The sequence below is a fragment of the Phoca vitulina genome, unplaced genomic scaffold, assembly GCF_004348235.1.
Source record: "Phoca vitulina isolate PV1807 unplaced genomic scaffold, GSC_HSeal_1.0 scaffold12, whole genome shotgun sequence".
Classification (NCBI taxonomy): domain Eukaryota; kingdom Metazoa; phylum Chordata; class Mammalia; order Carnivora; family Phocidae; genus Phoca; species Phoca vitulina.
This window is the reverse complement of record NW_022589715.1, coordinates 36,944,257-36,963,921: the sequence shown is the minus strand read 5'-3', so window position 1 is coordinate 36,963,921 and position 19,665 is coordinate 36,944,257.

Genomic DNA, 19,665 nt, shown 5'->3' with positions numbered 1-19,665 from the left:
TCAGGCCTACATAGAGGAATCCCTATTGCTATTCAAAGCCTTATGATAATCTAATCTAGAGAGATATTTTTCTTAATGAATGAAAATGGCTTCAAATGACTATAAACCTATGTTAAATTAGCACCCTGTTAACTTAATACAAATAGCATCTTAAGCCAACTGAAATTAAATGATCACTGAGAAAGATTATTATGAGACTTATCAGTCTTTACCTAACTAAAAAGAATTTTTATTTCAAGTGATATATAAATATCGTTTCACTTATCTGATGATCAAACTTCAAACAATCTGACCTACCTAGAACACTACTTCAAATATAGAAAATAGGTTTTTTCTTAACTCCCTGAATGGCAAATTGCCGTCAGAAAAAGAGGAAAATCCTTACACTCATGCTCTGTGGAGGTAACCTGAAGCACCCCACATAGATGGGTGGAAAATAAAGCAGGAGGGTAAAAGGGAGAGCAGTGAGGTACAGCAGGCATCATCAGAAGGATGAGGACAATGCAAAGCAAGCAGGACGATACAAGAAAAGGGCTTTGAAATTATTTGTGCAAAAATAAAACATCCTTTGATTTCAACCAAAAGTATTTAAGCGTAAGCATAAGACAATGTGTTTTAGAAAATAAGACAGTGGTTCTCAAATTCAGCATGGATCAGAATCACCTGAAGCATTTGTTAAAACACAGACTGCTGGGCCCATCCCAGGCTTCTGACTTCGTGGTTCAGGGATGAGGTCCAGGAATTTGCATTTCTAACAAGTTCTCATGTCGTACCGATGCTGCTTTTCTGAGAACTGCCCTTTGAGAACCACTGATCTAGGATACAATAATTCCTTCTTTAATGAGAAATCAGAAAAACAGAGAGGTAAACAAAGGGACTCACTCAAAATCAGACGATGTAAGCCAAAGTTTGGTCCCTACATGGACTGACTTATGGAGCCTCATCCTAAAGCACTTACTTGTCAGTTATTATGCTCGCTGTTATTTCAAACCCGAGTTTTTACAATAATAACTAAATTCTTCTGGAATCTGTGTTTCTAAGCATGTAGGACATTCCTAAAATCATACATTCACTCGTGCCTTATAATCATTGGCATTATTATCTAACTCAATCTAAAATGTGGCAGCAACATGTAACTGTGTGCCTTGTTTTATGAACTCGTTGATATGATTCCTTAAAAGCTATTTATGAGTTGGGCTTTTTGTTTGTGGGTGGGGTTTTTTTGTTTTTGTTTTTGTTTATTTGTTTATAAGTCTGCGTTTAATTGACGACATCGAAGCACATTTAAAATGTACAAAGAAATTTAAGTTTAAAGGAATCTTACAGAAAAGCCTTTTCTAATGTGAATGATTGTTACACACAAATTTCACTCTGATAAGTTAGATCTTCACGCACCAGTTTGGTAAAAAGCAAACTTGTCAACACACCGCTCTGAAGATTTCAGATTTGGAAAATTACTTTCACCTTTCTATTTCTCTCTTGAGGTAATTCTCCTGCTTCAAGTTAGCCTCATAAGTAAAATCTTCACATGTGTTACTTTTAATTTCTTTTCATCCTTGAGAAAATGAAAGTATCAAGAGATTCTTCCTTCAGAGCGAAGGGCTTGTTTGAAACTCCAATGCTCCAAGCAATGCCCTAAGTAGGTCAAATTTCCAAGCTGCAATTTCGGCAGACAAATTTGCCTGATTCCCTGAGACAATAAAAGAGGATACTTTACTGCAAGGGTGTTTCAACTGTGGAATCTCAACCTTCAAAGTCTTTGCGGTCTAGCCCAACGCAACCCCCACCATCCATGACACACAAACATTAGCTTGAGCACTGACACTCACTCCAAAAGTCCAAACTATATTCGGGGCGCCTGGCTGACCCAGTCGGTAGAGCATGTGACTCTTGATCTCGGGGTTGTGAGTTCGAGCCCCACATTAGGTGTAGAGATTACTTAAAAATAAAACCCTAAAAACAAAAATTCCCAACTATACTCCTATATTTCTCCATTCTGAATGTCTTCTGTCCTCCAACTTTTGCTCTATTCATCCATCTTCAAGTCCAACTCTACAAGGTCTCCCCCGAACACTTCATGTCCCAATGCTCTCTCTGTTTTCTCTATCCCTCCTAAATTTACTTTCTAGATGGCTCAGCAAGGAACATTCTTTCTTGTGAAGGACTTTAACTATTTCATAGTCTGCTTCTTATCCTTAACTATAGAATCAGTTCTTCAATGTTGAGAAGTATATCTTATCTGGAACAATGATAGTTACTCAGCAAATAATTCTTTAATATTCTATTTACAAGTTATTGTAAATACATATGATAGTCCTCATACTCCAGTCCAATTAACCCACAAATGAGCTCCCTGAAGTGGTTCATCTCAGGAACTTTTAGATTTCCTTGAGATAGATTGCTTCCCCAGCAAGAAATAGATGGGTTATCTCTTTGCCATGGCAGAAGGAGAACAAAGTACCAACATGGAGTAGCTCTGCTCTTGGCGACAGTCTTGCCTTCTCTGTGAGATCAATTTCCATCCAAGTCTCCACTGAAAATATTTTTTGCTCCAAATAATTGAAAGTTTCTATGGTGATACAACAAAGGGCTCCACTATTATACAGTGGACATTACATCTCTTCATACACAGAGCAGTGTTAAGTATGATGTTTACTCTGACAAAACATCCCAACAGAGAAAAGCAATTCCCAAACACAGCATTACCTAGCACAATGGGTAAGAGTCTGGGCTTTAGAATCAGAGATGTGATTTGAGGAGTTTCTGCCTTTTATTGGTGGTTTGACTTTGGACTAGTTATAATCCATCCTCGGACGCCAAATGTGATAAAGGGATCAGAATGACCCCTGCACAGGCTGCTTTAAAGTATCAATTTAGTTGCTGTCCCTAAAGAACTCAACAACATCTCACACAAAATAAGCATTTAATAAGTAGTGGGTATAAGTGTTATTAATGAGATTTTAGTCAGCCAAACTATGGCTCAAAAATACTGACCACTGAGGCACCAAGAAAGCATGAAAGACAAGCAGCTAAATATAGGCATTGGCCTTGACACATTTGGCTGTTAATCACAAGCCAGTAAGTTGCCCCATCCTAGAGGCAACCAGAACTCCTGTTGGTTTTTGAAAGACAAAATAGCCCTATGAGGGATATGGAGAGATTCTCCCACAGAGTGGACTGCTGAGCAAATATGGCATCAATGAATGACTTAAAGTATATCTCCTACAGGACTCATAACAACAGCTTTCATTTTCTTCTATTTTTCCTCTTAATTCTTTTCCTCGCCTGATTTGCTCTTTCCCCTTCTATCACTAGCCCTAATCAATGCAGCAGGTCAGGTTGAAAGAATGGACAGCCTCAGAGCCACATACATTTAAACCACTTTAATGCAAATATTGATCGTAGGAGCATAGACACAGGGTGGGCTGCATTTTTTTTTTTTTAATGGATGTGCTTTTTTTCTGGGGCTGTGCTACCCATGATACAACAGATCACCAGAGATCAGCATTCCACCATCTTTCTATGCACAGAAATGCGTAAGTAAATCCAAAAGCTGGTCCACATTCAATGCGAAGCTTGTGAGCCTCCAAAGCAGGGTGTTTCGATAGTCTGCTGGACTATATTTTCTTAACCATTTACACTTTCCTTCTCATACTTCCTAGACGAGCTATTTTGGTGTACGAAGTAGATTATGAGAATGGGTGTGGTCACGAGAATAGTTGTGCAACAGTGTCCACTATGGTAAAATGCTTAATTCCTGTGTACACAAGATTATCAAAACATTGTATTAGATAGCCACTGTCCAAGGCATATTTAGCAACAGAGTCCAAGTCTGAGTTGAAATCCAAACCGAGAGATCAAGGGCAGGAAAGAATTCTAAGGGCCACTTTGAAATTTGATACTAAAAAGATCTGATATTCTATCTGTAGGCATTTTTAGGTTGGACTGGAGAAAAAAAAAAAAAAGGAATGAAAGAAAGAAAAAGAAAACCTGCTTGTACAAAGAAAGCCTGCTTGGCCTATTGCCAAGAGAGGAGGCGTCACAAACTGGGTAGTTTGAAAGCAATACAAACCAAGCTAAACCCAAAGAAAGGAAGGGGGGAACAACTCAACTTAAAAGCCCCAAAGGAACACCAGTTGCTTCAAAGCAATACTAGTTGCTTTCAGATGTTTTTTAATTCTATTTTTCGATGGGTCTGTAGTTGCTGTTGTTGTGGCCTCTTCTAACTCCAAAGGAAAATAAAAAACAGCAACCTTCCGCCACATTTAGGGAGCTGGCTGGGGGGATGGAAACATAAGACCATTGCAACCTTTACCACCACTTGAAGATGCTTTTTTGCTTCTTCTCCAGAGCTCAGCCGGCCACCACATCTTTATGCAAAGGGATAAATGTCACCATAAAGAGGAGCAAGCAAGATGTGTATACCAGGTGGACAGAATGTTCGCTGTGGGCTTATCAGCCTAAAAGCTGCAGATAACTGGAGGTGAAGGGGAAACCAAGTGGTATGCAAAGTGGGAGGGAAGCAAGGCAGAATGAAGCCTTTGACCTTGGAAGAGCTGAGTACTAGAGGAGCAAGGGGAGGGCAAGGGAGAATGGAATGAGGAATTCCTTGCTGTAATATATTCGGGTAAAAATGGGGTTGTCATCTTGAGCTACAAGTTAGAAAGTTATTACTTTTAATATGCCACTACCTTAGGCCTATACTGTTATGTAAAAGAAAAATAACCTTGTGTGACAGTTTAACATTGATCGATGTGCCTGCCAAATGCAAAGAGATAAATAAGCAGGTGATGAATAAACAGCACTTCAAGTAAAGACATTACGCTGCATGCATAAAACGGCGCCAGGCACCTAGGAGCTGTGGGTGGCCGAAGGTTGGCCATTTCATGCCCACTCAGTAAAGCAGACTTAATCGCTTCCAATATTTTCTGTTAAAAAGCAAGCTTAATGAGCCAATTTCACAAGCCCAGAGAAACTGATTATTATCTCTGAGTTCCAACAGAGTTGGTTGTTTTCCAAGAGCCAGTTTTTTTTTTCGACTGATAAAAACCTTTTTTAAAAAGAGAGAGAGAGAGAATGAGAGCGCGCGAGCGAGGGAGAGCGAGGGAGGAAGAGAGAGCGACGGAGGCAGCGAGAGGGCAGGGAACGCGGGCTCGCGGGGGACGAGGCGGCCACTAGATGGCAGTGTTACCCCGCAGTCAGCGCCCCGGCCGCGGCTCGCGACTGGACAGGGCGATTGGCTCAAAGATGGGACGGTAAATAAAGCTGAAAGCAGCTTCCCGAAGAGTTCATACCCTACCCTCCGCCCTCCTCGGACCCTTTGTCCACAATTATTCCGTCCTCCAGTCTGTACAAGGCGAAGAGACAAAAGGGGCAGTCCCCGAATGGCCTCCCTCCTGCTAACAGCCCAGGGCTCTGATTATTCTTCTGTGTAGCCGTGTTTCACAAAGTACAGGCGTCCTTTCTACCCGGTTAGACCGAGTTCTTCCCGGTGTTTTTTACCCGTAGGGGTTTGCAATCTCCTATCCCTCTCAGGGCTAAGCGCGCGGCCACTCTAGGGGCTGAAAACCCCAGGAGCAGGTAGCAATGTAGCTTTTCACCATTTACATTTTTTCCTGCCTCTTTCTCTTTTTTTGCACTTTTAGTAAAAAATGCTAAAGAAAGGAATTTACCCTCAAAAGGTATAAACTTCTTAGTAAAAAGATTCCGGGTAGGGAAGGAGAAAGAGCATCCCCCTTAGGAAGCCGGTTGTCCTTCAAAGGGTGTGGGTATGTGTCTTCCTTCAGCAGTAGAGAACATAGTGAAAACCACAGAAACAAGGGATTATTTTCACCAACTGCAAGTATTCAGTCGCCACTAGCAAAGACCCAGCAACTAGACCTCAGCATATAATTAACTCAGATATTAAAAACAAAACAAAAAATTTAAATGAACTGCTGTTAGGTTCTAAATTGAGATGCACATTAATTATTTATGAATATTCATAGAAAACTTGAACAATTTCCAAACTTGGCCTTTAGTTTCTCATCAGTTAACCAAATAATTGATGTATGGGGTGTGTTTTTTTTCCGTAGGATACATTTTTCTAGATGTGCAACAAAGCTATCAAAATTCATTAAGATTTTTGAGATTCATTTTGTCTTCTGATGAATCAAAAGGGAAGGGACTTGGTTCTAGAGAAAACAGAATTTTCATCTCTCATTTTTCGCTTCTAGTCACCTTAGAAGGGAAGAATGAAATGACACTCAGCAAACATTGGTCCATCACGGGAAAGAAAACTGGGATATCTGAGGAAATTTCAGAAGAAGCAGATAAAAATGTGACTTTCAGTATGTGGATGGTGGAGTGGAGAGGGAGGAGGGGCACGAAGCGTTTGGGGGTGGAAAATGGGCATGAATGAAATTAGTAATGAATGAATGAATGAATTGAAACTAGTAAGACTAAAAAGGTACCCAACACCCAAGAACTTATTGTAGGTAATCGTGGCCACTATCCTCATTTAATTACTCTGAACAAACAGCCCCTAGATGTCCCCGAGTTTCACTTCAACACTCTAGCCCCGGCCTCCTCTCCCTCATCAAGGGTCCCTGACCGCTCCCCAGATTTCAACCTCTTCCATCCCATGGCCATGGAGCCAGCTCTCCGTTGCTGAAGAAGCTAGCTCACCAATCGGAAGAGCTCATCTCTGCTGGAAGATTAACCAACAGCTACACGGGATTTTCCATTGACTGCAGAACTTTGTGCCTGAGGTACAACCAGCTCTTCATCAGGGCTGCTCACAAGAAAAGCTGAAATCATGGACACCCCTGATGCCTCGGTTATGCCTTCCCTTACAAACAAAATGCAGCAAAACAAAATACAAGAATCAAAAGGAACGTGTGATGACCCACATCAGAAATCTGTCATCTTAAGCAACCGACAAAATCCTCTCCCATGTTGGGTGCCTGGGTGGCTCAGTTGGTTAAGCGACTGCCTTCAGCTCAGGTCATGATCCTGGAGTCGCTGGATCGAGTCCCGCATCGGGCTCCCTGCTCGGCAGGGAGTCTGCTTTGCCCTCTGACCCTATCCCCTCTCATGTGTTCTCTCTCATTCTCTCTCTCTCAAATAAATAAATAAAATCTTTAAAAAAAAAAAAAAATCCTCTCCCATGCTATGCCAAGCACTGTGCTGGGTGCTGGACACAGACAGCCAAGGTTCACGTATTGCTTTCAAGGAGCTCACTGGCTGGTGGTTCCAACACTGTGAGAGAACAGAGAAACTCCTGGTGCCCAGAGGTGCCCCTCCCACTACCACCACCCCAGACCTGGCGGGTCCTAAAGGCTACTTCAATTGGGAGTGGGCCTGCGGGGATAATTAGTTTCCGAGGGCTACCCTAACAAATTACCACAAACTTGGTAGCTTTAAAATCCATTCTGTCACAATTCTGGAGGCTAGCAGTCTGCTTGTAAGGTGTTGGCAGTGCTGGTTCCTTCTGTAGGCCAGGAAGGAAAAAACATCCATGCCTCTTTCCTAGCTTATGGTGTTGCCACAATCCTTGGCATTCCCTAGCTTGTAGATGCAACACTCCAATCTCTGCTTTTGTCTTCATGAGGACTTCTTCCTGGTGTTTCTTCTCCTTTCCTTATAAGGACATCAGTCATATTGGATTTAGGGGTCCACCCCCTCAAATGCTTTCATCTTAGCTAATGACATCTGCAAAGACCTCATTTCCTAATAAGATAACATTCTGAGGTTTCTAATGAACATAAATTTTGGGGCGATACTATTCAACTCAATGCAGAGGGCATTTCAGGCAAGGATGCCAGAGAACCCAAAGCATCCTAAGAATTGCAAGTGGTTCCTTGAAGCTTCAGAGTAAGATGCAAAAGAAGGATGGGAAAAATTGGATTGGAAAGGGAGGCTGAAACAGATCTAAACCGGATCTTATCTGAGATATTAAGGAGTTTGGATAATGCACTGAAAAGTGGTAAAAAAAAAAAAAAAAAAAAAAAAGTGGGTTTTAAGCAAGTAAATGTTAAAAACACATCTTGCTAAGAATATGGATATTTGGAAAGTAGTGAAATTGGAAGCAGGTGTCTCAGTGAGGGTGGTGGTGTAGTAATTCAAGATGAGACTCTAAGCACAGTGCCAAGGGGGATGAAAGGAGAAAATACATTTGAATTTTTTAATTAATAAATTATAATTTTCAGAATTTTAAGTGGGTAAAATTAACAAAATATATATTGTTGAAGAGTGAAGATGTGGAAAGCTGGCAAGGGTCCCAGTCTTGACCAAGAATTCTGGCCTAAGCAATGAGATTAATCATCAAATCATTAAGCAAGGTCAGAAATAGATTTTTAAGAACATACCTGAAGACTAGAACACATTGGAAACTGGTTCAATTGTGTGTGTGTGTGTGTGTGTGTGTGTGTTGGTATATGCATAAGAGAGTTTGGATTTCTACTTTGCCATACTCAGGGAAAACACCAATACTTAATTGATACCTAGGGTGAGACTTTCACCCTTTTCCAAGATCTCTAAATAATGAAGATTCAGCCACAGACAGCAACTTGACCCACTAAAGAGATATGAAGAGGGAGAAAAATGACAATATATCCACTCCAGACAGAACACTTCATTAAAAACAATCCTCAATAAATATTGAAACAAAGGTACTTCTCTCTCATTTATTGCCAACCCACTCACCTTTTACTCATTGATATGTTCAATGACCAGAGTGTGTTTGCAGTACTTATAAGTACTCATGCTCTTTCTTAAGTGGTCAGAAAGATGATCACGGAACAAGATCCTCAACTGCAATAAATAGAACACTACACATTTAATACATGCCAGCAAAATGGACTGTAATATTTAGTCAAACAAGACCAAAATTCAATTCAACTCAAATTGAAGCACCCAGCTAATCATAGGCTCGGATATTTATCCCAGTGTATGAAACGTATATGCTGATAATTAATGTGATGCATGAGGAGAGTTTGTATCAAAAAACCAAAGGAAGGCTAATGCCACGCACATAATTCTTAGCAATTCTGAAGCAACCAAATCTCCTACCTGTTTCATCAAGGTTCAAGACATTTTAAAACAGACTCAAACAAGTTTCAATTGATTGTCTGCATTTGGTGTAAATTCAGAAAGAAGTTATTTCTGGGATCCAAGATTTATGCTAAGGTAGAAACAAAAACACGAAGGTCACAGAACTGCCAAAAGTGCGGAGATGGTAAAGGACAGCTCTAATTATCCATTACTCTTACATCTTCTATACATGAGGACAGAATCACTCAATTGCTGCCGTATTTAGAAAACTATAATAATGGGCGTAATTAGAAAGAGAAAAGTAAAGTAACTTAAGAGTCCCCGCAAAACACATAATTTTCAGAAAATGCAAAAACATACAATAGACTTGCTACTTGAGTCTCTCAAATGGAGACTTCTACTTGAAATCTTGAATTACAAGAGATGCAAATTTCTCCATAACATTAAGAACAATTACCCATGATTTTTTTTAATCTAGAAAAGTGAGCAGATGTCGTTTTCACATTATTTTTATAGAATTATTAGAATAGAGATAAATGAATTGACTGGTCAAGAGATTACCCTTATATTGGGATAAAGACTATAATTAAAGAGAAATCTCTGTGAAAGGTCAAAATAATCAAGATAATATCTTCGTTAATATATTTTGGAAGCAAAACTAACAGCGCTGCCAATATTCTATTACGGGCTCCTACAGAAATACCATGATTCTTTGTCTCTGAAGCACACTGCTATAAAGGGCCGAGATTTCCATATTTAACATATTCCTAAAGTCCAAATTAAAATATATTAATATTTCCTAAGATTATATACATATATAATATGCATGTGCATGTGTGTGTATACCCTCCCAGGGTGTGGTGTTTTTTTTTGTTCCAGGTAGCTTACTGTGTGTCTGTGTTTTCAATTCTTACCTTTCAACTCACTGATAAGTACTAGTCCATTATAAGCGTGCAAAGGCCCAATGCCCCAATAACTAAGCTAGGCTGAACTCAACACTGTATCTACAACCATATAAAGTTTCTAGTCTATCTTCTTTGCAAGTATTAAAAGATTTTTTTCTGAGACTCTTTACCAAGTTAATAGCCTGGCAAGTAACAGGTGTTCAACAAAGGCTGTGGAGGGAAGGAATGAAGGTGCCAACAGGGACAGGTCAACTCCCTCATTAAAATGCTCACCGGTTACATGTTTCATTCTTCCTTTCTGGACTCTCCCCTTGACAACTAACTAATCCTTCTTATCAGTTAGTGGATTCTACTCTGTATACTTGACTACATGTACTTTAATAGGTATCCCTTGAAGTAAAACAAAACAAGGACCCAATACCCCCAAAACCCTACCTGATAAGAATGCTCTAAATGGTCGTATCAAAGAATCTGTGATGTTAATACTGGTTAAGGAGGTAGAGCTCGGGGATCCTCAGCCACTTCAGATGTCATTGTGTGTGTTCTACTGTGCTAAAAGATGCCCCCATCAGGAAAATCAAGAGGAAAGGGATGTCATCACATTATTTATCAGGCAACACTATGGATTTAGATATTTCTTACCGTTAATTTTTTCTCAGATAAAATAGATTTTAAGTTTCAAACTTTACTTTAATCCCCTGAATGAGAATATTCCAGAAACTGGATAACAACATAGATTATATGATCTTTAGCTTTTATAGCATGGTAATACTAAAACACCATTTTGACCCTGAGGAAATACACAGCCCAATAAAAGGGTCAGATTTCCACACAGCGCCAAGAGGCCCAGTGGAAGCCAGGATGACCTTGGCTTGACCCCCAGCTCTGGCAGTTACATGCTGCTGAACTCACATCTCTATTTCCTCACCTATAAAACAGACAGATAAGTAAACCTCAACAGTTATAATGAGAATTGCAAGGGTAATGTTTGTAGCTTAATCCAGGTGTTCTATATATGCTAGACTCCTTCTCTTTGGCCCTTCCTCATTAAAAAAAAAAAAAAAAAAAAATCTACATTGCTTTCTTAAACAAGATATACATAACAAATTATTTTTCCTTGATTTCTCCCAGCCAAGTGGTTGTAATACATTATTTTATAACATATAACCATAAAAGGCTTTGTTTACATTTAAAAAAAACTTCTACTCTTATAGAATACACAAAATTTTTGTTTTCATCACTTACAGAAAAAAGTTTTTTCCACTATATTTGTTCTTTTCCTTGTTTTAATGATATTATAAACAGTAACCAAATAGACGCATATTTATTTGAAAAAATACACAAAAAAGTACAAAGAAGAAAATCAAAATCACCATAATCCTCTCACTGAGAGATAATTACTGCTAATTTGGGGGGCTTTATTTTCATTCTATGTATTTGAAGGGGATAATTGCCTGTGTGCTGCTTTGTAACCTTTTTACATTTATTAATATTTTATGAACATTCTGAATGCCCAAATAGTCTTAAATAGTCTACATAATATATAATATAAAGATCATTTTAGTGACTGCATATTATTTTATCTCATGGATATACCATAAATTATTTAATCAAAGCCATATTGTTAAACATTTAGGGTTGTTGTTGATTTTCAGCAAGCTTGATCTAATGAACCACCATGTGCTCATCACCCAGCCTCAATAGCTGTCCACTCATGGTCATTCTTATTTCATCTATACTCTCCCCTATCCCTTTAAAGGATAAGAACTTTTTAAAAACATAATCACAGTACTATTATCATACCTCAGAAAATTTACAATAATTCTTTTGTATCATCAAATATCCAACCAGTGCTTCCCTCCCCCTTCCTCTTCACCTCCCTTTCCCCTCCCTCCTCACCTCCCTTTCCCCTCCCTCCTCCTCCAAATTGATCAGCATCCAATAAGATCCATACACTATAAACAGTCAGTGTCTCTTTTAATCAAGAGATTACTCTGCACCTCTCTTTTTATTCCCTTGCAACCTATGTGTTGGGGAAAATAAGAAAAAGAAAAAATAGTTCACTGGATCTTTGGTATTTCTCACGTCCTGGATTTGCTGATTGCACCATCATTTGTATCATTTAATGTGTTCTTCTATTGACTGTATTTCCTAGAAATAGGCACTTAGATCTAGAATTTTGCTCAGATTCAGGTTCCATGTTTTGGCAATATTTCATAGGCAGTATTTTATGATGCCCTTGAGTGGTACATAATATTGGATTGTCTGTCTTTTTCTGATGTTAGTAGATCCAGTACTGATCTACTAATTAGTTTTATAAAATGGTGATATTCTAATGATAACAGTTTTGCTAATACGGATAACATGCAATAGCTAATTAGTATTATAAAATGGTGATATTCTAATGATAACAGTTTTGCTAATACGGATAACATGCAATAGCTAAAATCTTATAGTTAAATTTTTGTTAAGATTTATGTGCACGTTTATATTTAAGAAAAATTCCTAAAAATTAAATATCTGAATCAAAGTAAATTTACATTTTATTTTTTTTAAGATTTTATTTATTTATTTGAGAGAGAGAGAGAGAGCATAAGAGGGGGGAGGGTCAGAGGGAGAAGCAAGACTCCCCATCGAGCAGGGAGCCCGATGCGGGACTCGATCCCGGGACCCCAGGATCATAACCAACTGAGCCACACAGGCACCCTGTAAATTTACATTTTAAAACTTACATTCCCATATCACCTAACTGCCCTCCAGGAACATTATACTAACTTGCATCTCAATGTTGGGTTTCTATTGTCTTAAACATTTATGTTAATTTGTTTGCCAAGAGTGAGAAACTCACTGTAGTTTAGTTTGCAGTATTTTGCTTACCAGAAGATATGGCATGTTTTCCTTAAATTTAAATTTTTATTTCTTCTTTTGTGAATTGTCAGCTCTTGTTCTTTGACTATTTTTCTTTTATGTGTCCATCTTTTGTTTTTTCATTTTTTCTCCCTGGCTTCTCTGATATACTTTGTTAAGTATTATGGAAATGTGGTATCTGATGAGTAGTAGCACTATTGTAATATATAAAGACACCATGTACCTGTAACATCCAATTCTTCTCCATGCTGTGTTTGACCAGCCAAACACTTTATGCAAGATCCTCATCAGAAATTGCAAAGCAGACATCTGCAAAACAAGCTTAACATGACTGACATACTATTTTAGGAATGGTATTTTAATTCATTACAATGAGGGACTGAGGTAACTGGCCTCGTCTACCATTGTTCTCAGTAAATGATTTTCATTTCATGTTTGTTTTCTTCTTATAATTTAAACATTATGCCAATTCATTTTCCAATAGCATTATGCTTAAGGAACACAGACACTAGTATACTAAATAGAGGAGGTCCTACAAAAATTCCTGTACCCCATATAAAAATTATAGATTCATTTATCTCCTGTCCTGGCTTTGCAAGTATTCTTCACCCTCCTACAAAGAATGAAAAGCAGTAAGTACTTTTATTATGATGCATTTAAAAGGTAATAAGGAAGGGTGCCTGGGTAGCTCATTGGTAAAGCTTCCGACTCTTGGTTATCGGCTCAGGTCATGATCTCAGAGTCGTGAGATCAAGCTCCGAGTCAGGCTCTGCGCTCAGCAGAGTCTGCTAAAGATTATCTCTCTCCTTCTCCCTTTGCCCCTCACCCCCACCCTCTCTTTCTCTCTCTCTAAAATAAATCTTTAAAAAAAATAAATAAAAGGTAATAAGGAACCCATCACAGCAGAATCACTATAAAGGTTGACTATTGTCACTTAAGAGTTCTATACCTACACATGCCACATGTCATAGAACAGGCTCTAATGCTGGAAGCCGTCATGCACATTCAGTCCAATTTTTTTTAAGATATTTCTCTGAAAAGTGGAGTTACCAATAATTGAAAGTCCAGGACTGACACATTAGAATTTATGTCATCTAAGCCCAAATCTACAATAAAAAACAGTAATAATATTTAGGAGAGGTAAAATGTTAAGTCTATTTGGTGGGGAAAATACTTAAAACTGAATGAGTTAGCAAAAAGGTAATTTAGGTCTTTGCCACATCAGCATTCAGATTTGTGCATTCAGACCATGCAAATAGAATGATTAGTGCTCAAGTCACTTTGTTGCAAGTGGTTACTAAAGTATGGTTTTCCGATTTCAAGCATACATAATGTATAATGGAGATAACACAGCAACTTACAAAGAATGGAAAAGGAAGGAAAGAGGGAGAGAAGGAAAGAAGGAAGGGAAGGACAGAGAGAGAAAGGGAAGAAGGAAAGACAACTTTCTAAAAAAATATTTTTTCATTTCAGAGAAAACCATCTTTTTTAATGATTTTTAAATGAACACAATCCTCCTTTCACTAAACTTGGCCCCGTAACCGTCTTTTCAGTTAAACTCCAGACAAGTCCATCTTAGAATTTTAAGATAATACCCTTATAGTGTTTAAATGACCCAAATATCCCACATTAATTTCCTTAATAGATTACAGATGGGCACAACTGAAAACGTAGTCAAAATTCTAAATTATTTCAAGGAAGAAAGCAAAAAAATTGCACCTCATTAGAAATGAAAAATCTTCCTCGGGGATGGTTATTTTGAATAATGTCTATCAAAAGCTGCATGGAAGTCGTAACTGTGTGGCCTGAGCATTGTTCAAGCTTGCTGAACTCTATAAGAGATGGAGTAGGCCTCCCTCATAGAGCTCCTTTGAAGATTAAATAAAGTAATGCATACAGACCCTTCATACAGTGGCTGACTGCAATGTGCTCAGTGAACATTAGTTATTGCTGTCATCATCATGATGATCACCATTATATCATCAACGTGTCTGGAAATTTTTACATCAAAATACATGACCTATAGAAAAAATTCTGCTTATCTGGCAAGGGTGCCTTATTATACACTATATCTGTGTTAAAAGAAGTGTCTTAATAGTAGCCGTATAGTGAAATCAGTAGTTCCCAGTGGTGGGGGGAAGGGTGTGTTGTCTCCCCCAGGAAATATTTGTCAGTGTCTGGAGACATTTTTGTTTGTCGAAAGGCAGTGGTTGGCTGTTGCATAAGTGTTTCTACTGGCATCTAGTGGGTAGAGGCTAGGGATGCCGCTAACCATGTTACTACCGTGCACCGGACAGCCCCCAACAATGGAGAACTATGGAGCCCAGACGTCAACAGGACTGAGGGTGAAAACTATGCAGTGAAGTCAACATATTCTGAATAAACACATCTAAAAAGAAATACTCGGGTCTTTGCCAAAACAAAATTTTCGAATTCTCCCATGTATTTTTCTAATTTATATTTAACTGCAATAGGATTCAGAAACAATTTAAACAAATTCACTTGAGGAAATAGGACGGACGAGACCCACTTTCTCAAAAAGCTTCGTTTCATAACCGGAGTTTCAGTGCCCACTTAAAGAGCCATGAATTTATCATTCTTTTCTTGTATGCTCTAGTAGTTTATTTATACCTTTTGAGGAAATTCTTAAGAAGCACTAGCAATTTCTTACATTTGATGTTGTAATGTCTAGAATGTATATTTTTATCTTAATGATTTCAGTAGGAGAAAAAGTACATGTTAGCCATATGGAAAAGACAATGCGGTTTAGTAATTAAAACTGAAAAGGTAAAGAACTATGCAGTAATTAGAACACTGATTAATCAGCTGATAATTTTATCTTGATTAATGCTGCTGGTTTCTCTTCTTATTGACCTAGGAAAGGTAGGTTTAGACCAATTAAATATAAATTATTCTCCCTTTTTTACATTCTGGGCAGCTTCCAGTATTCTAAGTCATACTACATTTAAGAAGTACTATCGAAATGCTTTTACTAAATTGGGCAGCTCAACAAAAGATAGAATTAGGTTTATGTTCCAAATATGCTCATGCTTTTATCTAAGGCTAAATTACACAGAACTGTTTTATTTCAATATTATCCGAGGAATATTAAAATTGAGTAAATTGCTATATAAAAAAAAACCCTCTGATAACATTCAAACAGTTAAAAAACGACTAGATTTTACTAAGTATCATTCATTTTACTAAGTATAACATGAGAAATCAGAATTACTGAAGTTAAAGAATATAACTAGTTCTACATATAGGGCCTCACTTCTTGGAACCCTGTGGCTATGTTAGTTAACAGAACAAATCATTCTAGTATTAAGGAGACACAATCACTAATTCTTAGCCAATCAGTTTTCTTTTTTTTTTTCATTTTTTTGACTTTGAAATATAATTGATATACAGCATTGTGTAAACTTAAGGTATACAACATGATGATTTTATATATGCATATACTGCAAAATGATTACCACAATAAGGTTAGTTAACACATCCCTCACCTCACATATTTACCAATTTGTATGTGTGGTGAGAACTTTTAAGATCTATTCTCTAGCAAATTTCAAGTTCACAATATAATATTGTTAATTATAGTCTCCATGCTGTATATTAGATCCCCAAACTTATTTGTTGTATAATTAGAAGTTTATATTCTTTTACCACCTTCACCTTCTCCCACCCTAACTCCCCAGCAGCAACCAGAAATCTACTCTCTGTTTCTATGAGTTCAGTTTATAAGATGCCACGTATAAGTAAGATCAGACAGTATTTATCTTTCTCTGTCTGGCTGTTTTCACTTAACATAATGCCTTCAAGATCCATCCATGTTGTTACAAATGGCATCATTTCCCCTTTTTTCCCCCTATGGCTGAATAATACGGCAGTGAACGTGGGGGTGTCATGGTGATACAGTGATTGCATTTTCTTTTGATATATACCCATAAGTGGGATTGCTGGATCATAGGGTAGTTCTATTTTTAACTTCTTGAGGAACCTCCATACTCTTTTCCAGAGTGGCTGCACCAATTTACATTCCCACCAACAATGCACAAGGGTTCCCTTTCTTCACATCCTTGCCAACACTTGTTATCTCTTGTCTTTTTTTTTAATTTTATTTATTTATTTGAGAGAGAGAGAGAGAGAGCACAAACAGGGAGGAGAGGGAGAAGCAACCTCCCTACTGAACAGGGAGCCTGACCTGAGGCTCAATCCCAGGACCCTGGGATCCAGACCTAAGCCAAAGGCAGACGCTTAACTGCTAACCGACTGAGCCACCCAGGTGCTCCTCTTATCTTTTTGACAATAGCCATTCTAACAAGTGTCAGGTGATTATCTCATTGTGGTTTTGATTTGCATTTCCTTGATGGTTAATGATGTTGAGCACTTTTTCATGAAACTGTTGGTCATTAATATATCCTTTTTAGAAAAATGTCTGTTCAGGTCCTTTGACCATTTTTAAATAGGATTATGTTTTTGTTTTTGAGTTGTAAGAGCTCCTTACGTATTTTGGATATTGACCTCTATCAGTACATGGTTTTGCAAATATTTTCTCCCATTCCGTAGGCTGCCTTTCATTTTGTTCATCATTTCTTTTGCTGTGCAGAAGCTTTTTAGTTAGATGTAGACCCACTTGTTTTTTAGTAGCATCACCTACTCCAGCGATTTTTCCTCCACTTGTTCATATTTGTTTTTGTTGCATTGCTTTTGGTGTCATATCCAAAAAAATAATTGCCAAGACCCATGTCAAGGAGTGTTTTCCCTGTGTTTTCTTCTAGGGGTTTCAGAGTTTGCCGATGAGTTTTCCAAAGGATATCCCAAAAAATAAATAGAGAGGAAAACTTTTTAAGCTTCCTGAATTCCACAGGAAGGGCATCTGTAGGGCTCATTTTTTAAAATCCTAAAAAAAAAAAAAAAAAATAGCCAGAAGGACTAAATGAAAATGATTTAAAAAGAGTAAAATCCTCCTTTTTTACAATTACAATGATTACACTCAAGTGATGGAGAAATGTTGAAGAAGCCCAGCATTTAATATTCTCTACCTCTCTAAAATATTTGAAATACTCATGGTCAGACAACAAAGGTAAACTAAAAACTCTCCAATTCGAAATTCAGTATTTTTCTACATCTAAAAAGGTCAAGTTATATATAGTAGCTTACTCAATGTCCAAGTTAGTCAAATAATTCTAAAGTTGTTGATTAGATAATGTTCATTTAAAAATATTTATTGAATCTCCTCACCTAGAACTACCATCACCAGCACCAATACTCACAATTTATTATGTACTTAATATATATTATGTTTTAAAAAAGATTGTTTCACTTAATTCTCACTACCCTATGGAGGAGGCACCCTTATTCCCATTTACTATTAAAGGAACTAAACGTTACAGAAGTGAACCAATTTGTCTGCAAGTGCACAGCTAGGAAGGGGTAATTTGCAAGTTTCGATGGGACACATAAAAGTGAATAAGACAAACCATGTGCGCGATTACACATCTAATAGGGTAAAGCAGATATGTAATAACTGCACCTCTAACTATGGTAACTATATTTACTTATCATATCTAGCCAGAACTAGAAATTAAAGTCACCGTTTCAGATGAGCATTTTACAAATTGTTTTTCTGCCATAGACTGTTTTGATCTCCTTATAATACTACAAAACCACATAGTCTCAAAAGAATATGAAAATCGACTACATTTAACCAAAGTAGATAGAAACCAGGACAGACTAGAAATGTTAAAGGGGAAAAACAACCATAATTCCTTTAATCTCATCTATAAGATGTTCATTATTGTGTCCCATAATATAAAAGATATAACAAATATTCTGCCCTGACCTTGGGTATCTTATCATCTTACTGGGAAAATAGTTCTGAATTCTCTGAACTAGATGTAGAACACCATTAAGTGAAATCTATTAAAACACCACATTGACTATTATTGCAGCCTGTGGTTTTCTGGATCTTGTCCTCATCTTCTAATGTGGGATCCAATCTCATTTATCTAGAAGGTCTTGATAGAGTAATTTGTGGAAAATCAACCTCCTTCACCTTTTCCTGCTCTCTGCCTGTCCCATGTATGTTTCTGGTCCTGCAGTCCCCAGCCCCGCTGCTGAAATTCTAAAGGTGACAAAGGTCCCAGCCTTCTATAGATGAATGTTTTTCTAGGCTACAGTCTGAGGAGATGTGAAGGCAGGGCTATGGGTATTCATAATCTGAGAAAACCGTGTGTGTGTGTTCAAGGCATAGGAAAATGGTTATAATAAAAACAGCCACTCCCCAAAAAAGCCAAAAAACAAAAACAGCATCACCTAACATGATTTGAGCATTTGCTATGAGCCAGGCACTGTGACAAAGGTTGATATTCATTGCATTATTAATCCTCAAATAGTCCAGTGAGTTAGGGTTCATTTTAGCCTCATTTCATGGATGAAGACTGAGTCACAGAAGAGTGAAAAAGTAGAATGCAGGACATATGGGAACTGGAATCAGGGAGTCAGACTCTACTGTCCTGGTTCTGATTTTTGGTTATTTGGACTCCGGAATTCAGCAACATAAATTCCATATGAGAAGACAGAATGACTTATCCATTTTATAGGTAAGCGTATATTCAATAGGCATATCTTTCTGACGAGTGGTGGTTTAAACAAGTGACCTATTTAATGTTTGATATGTTTTGCTGCCTGTAAGTATATAAAATGCAACCAGGTGCCCAGCGAGATTTCATAGTCACTGTTAATGACAGGGAGGCTGATATAGGAAATGCCTGCTCAATTAAATGCTTAAGTATAAGATGATTTTAATAATGATTTCTTGGATTTTTCTCCCATTGAAAAATCTACCTACTCAATA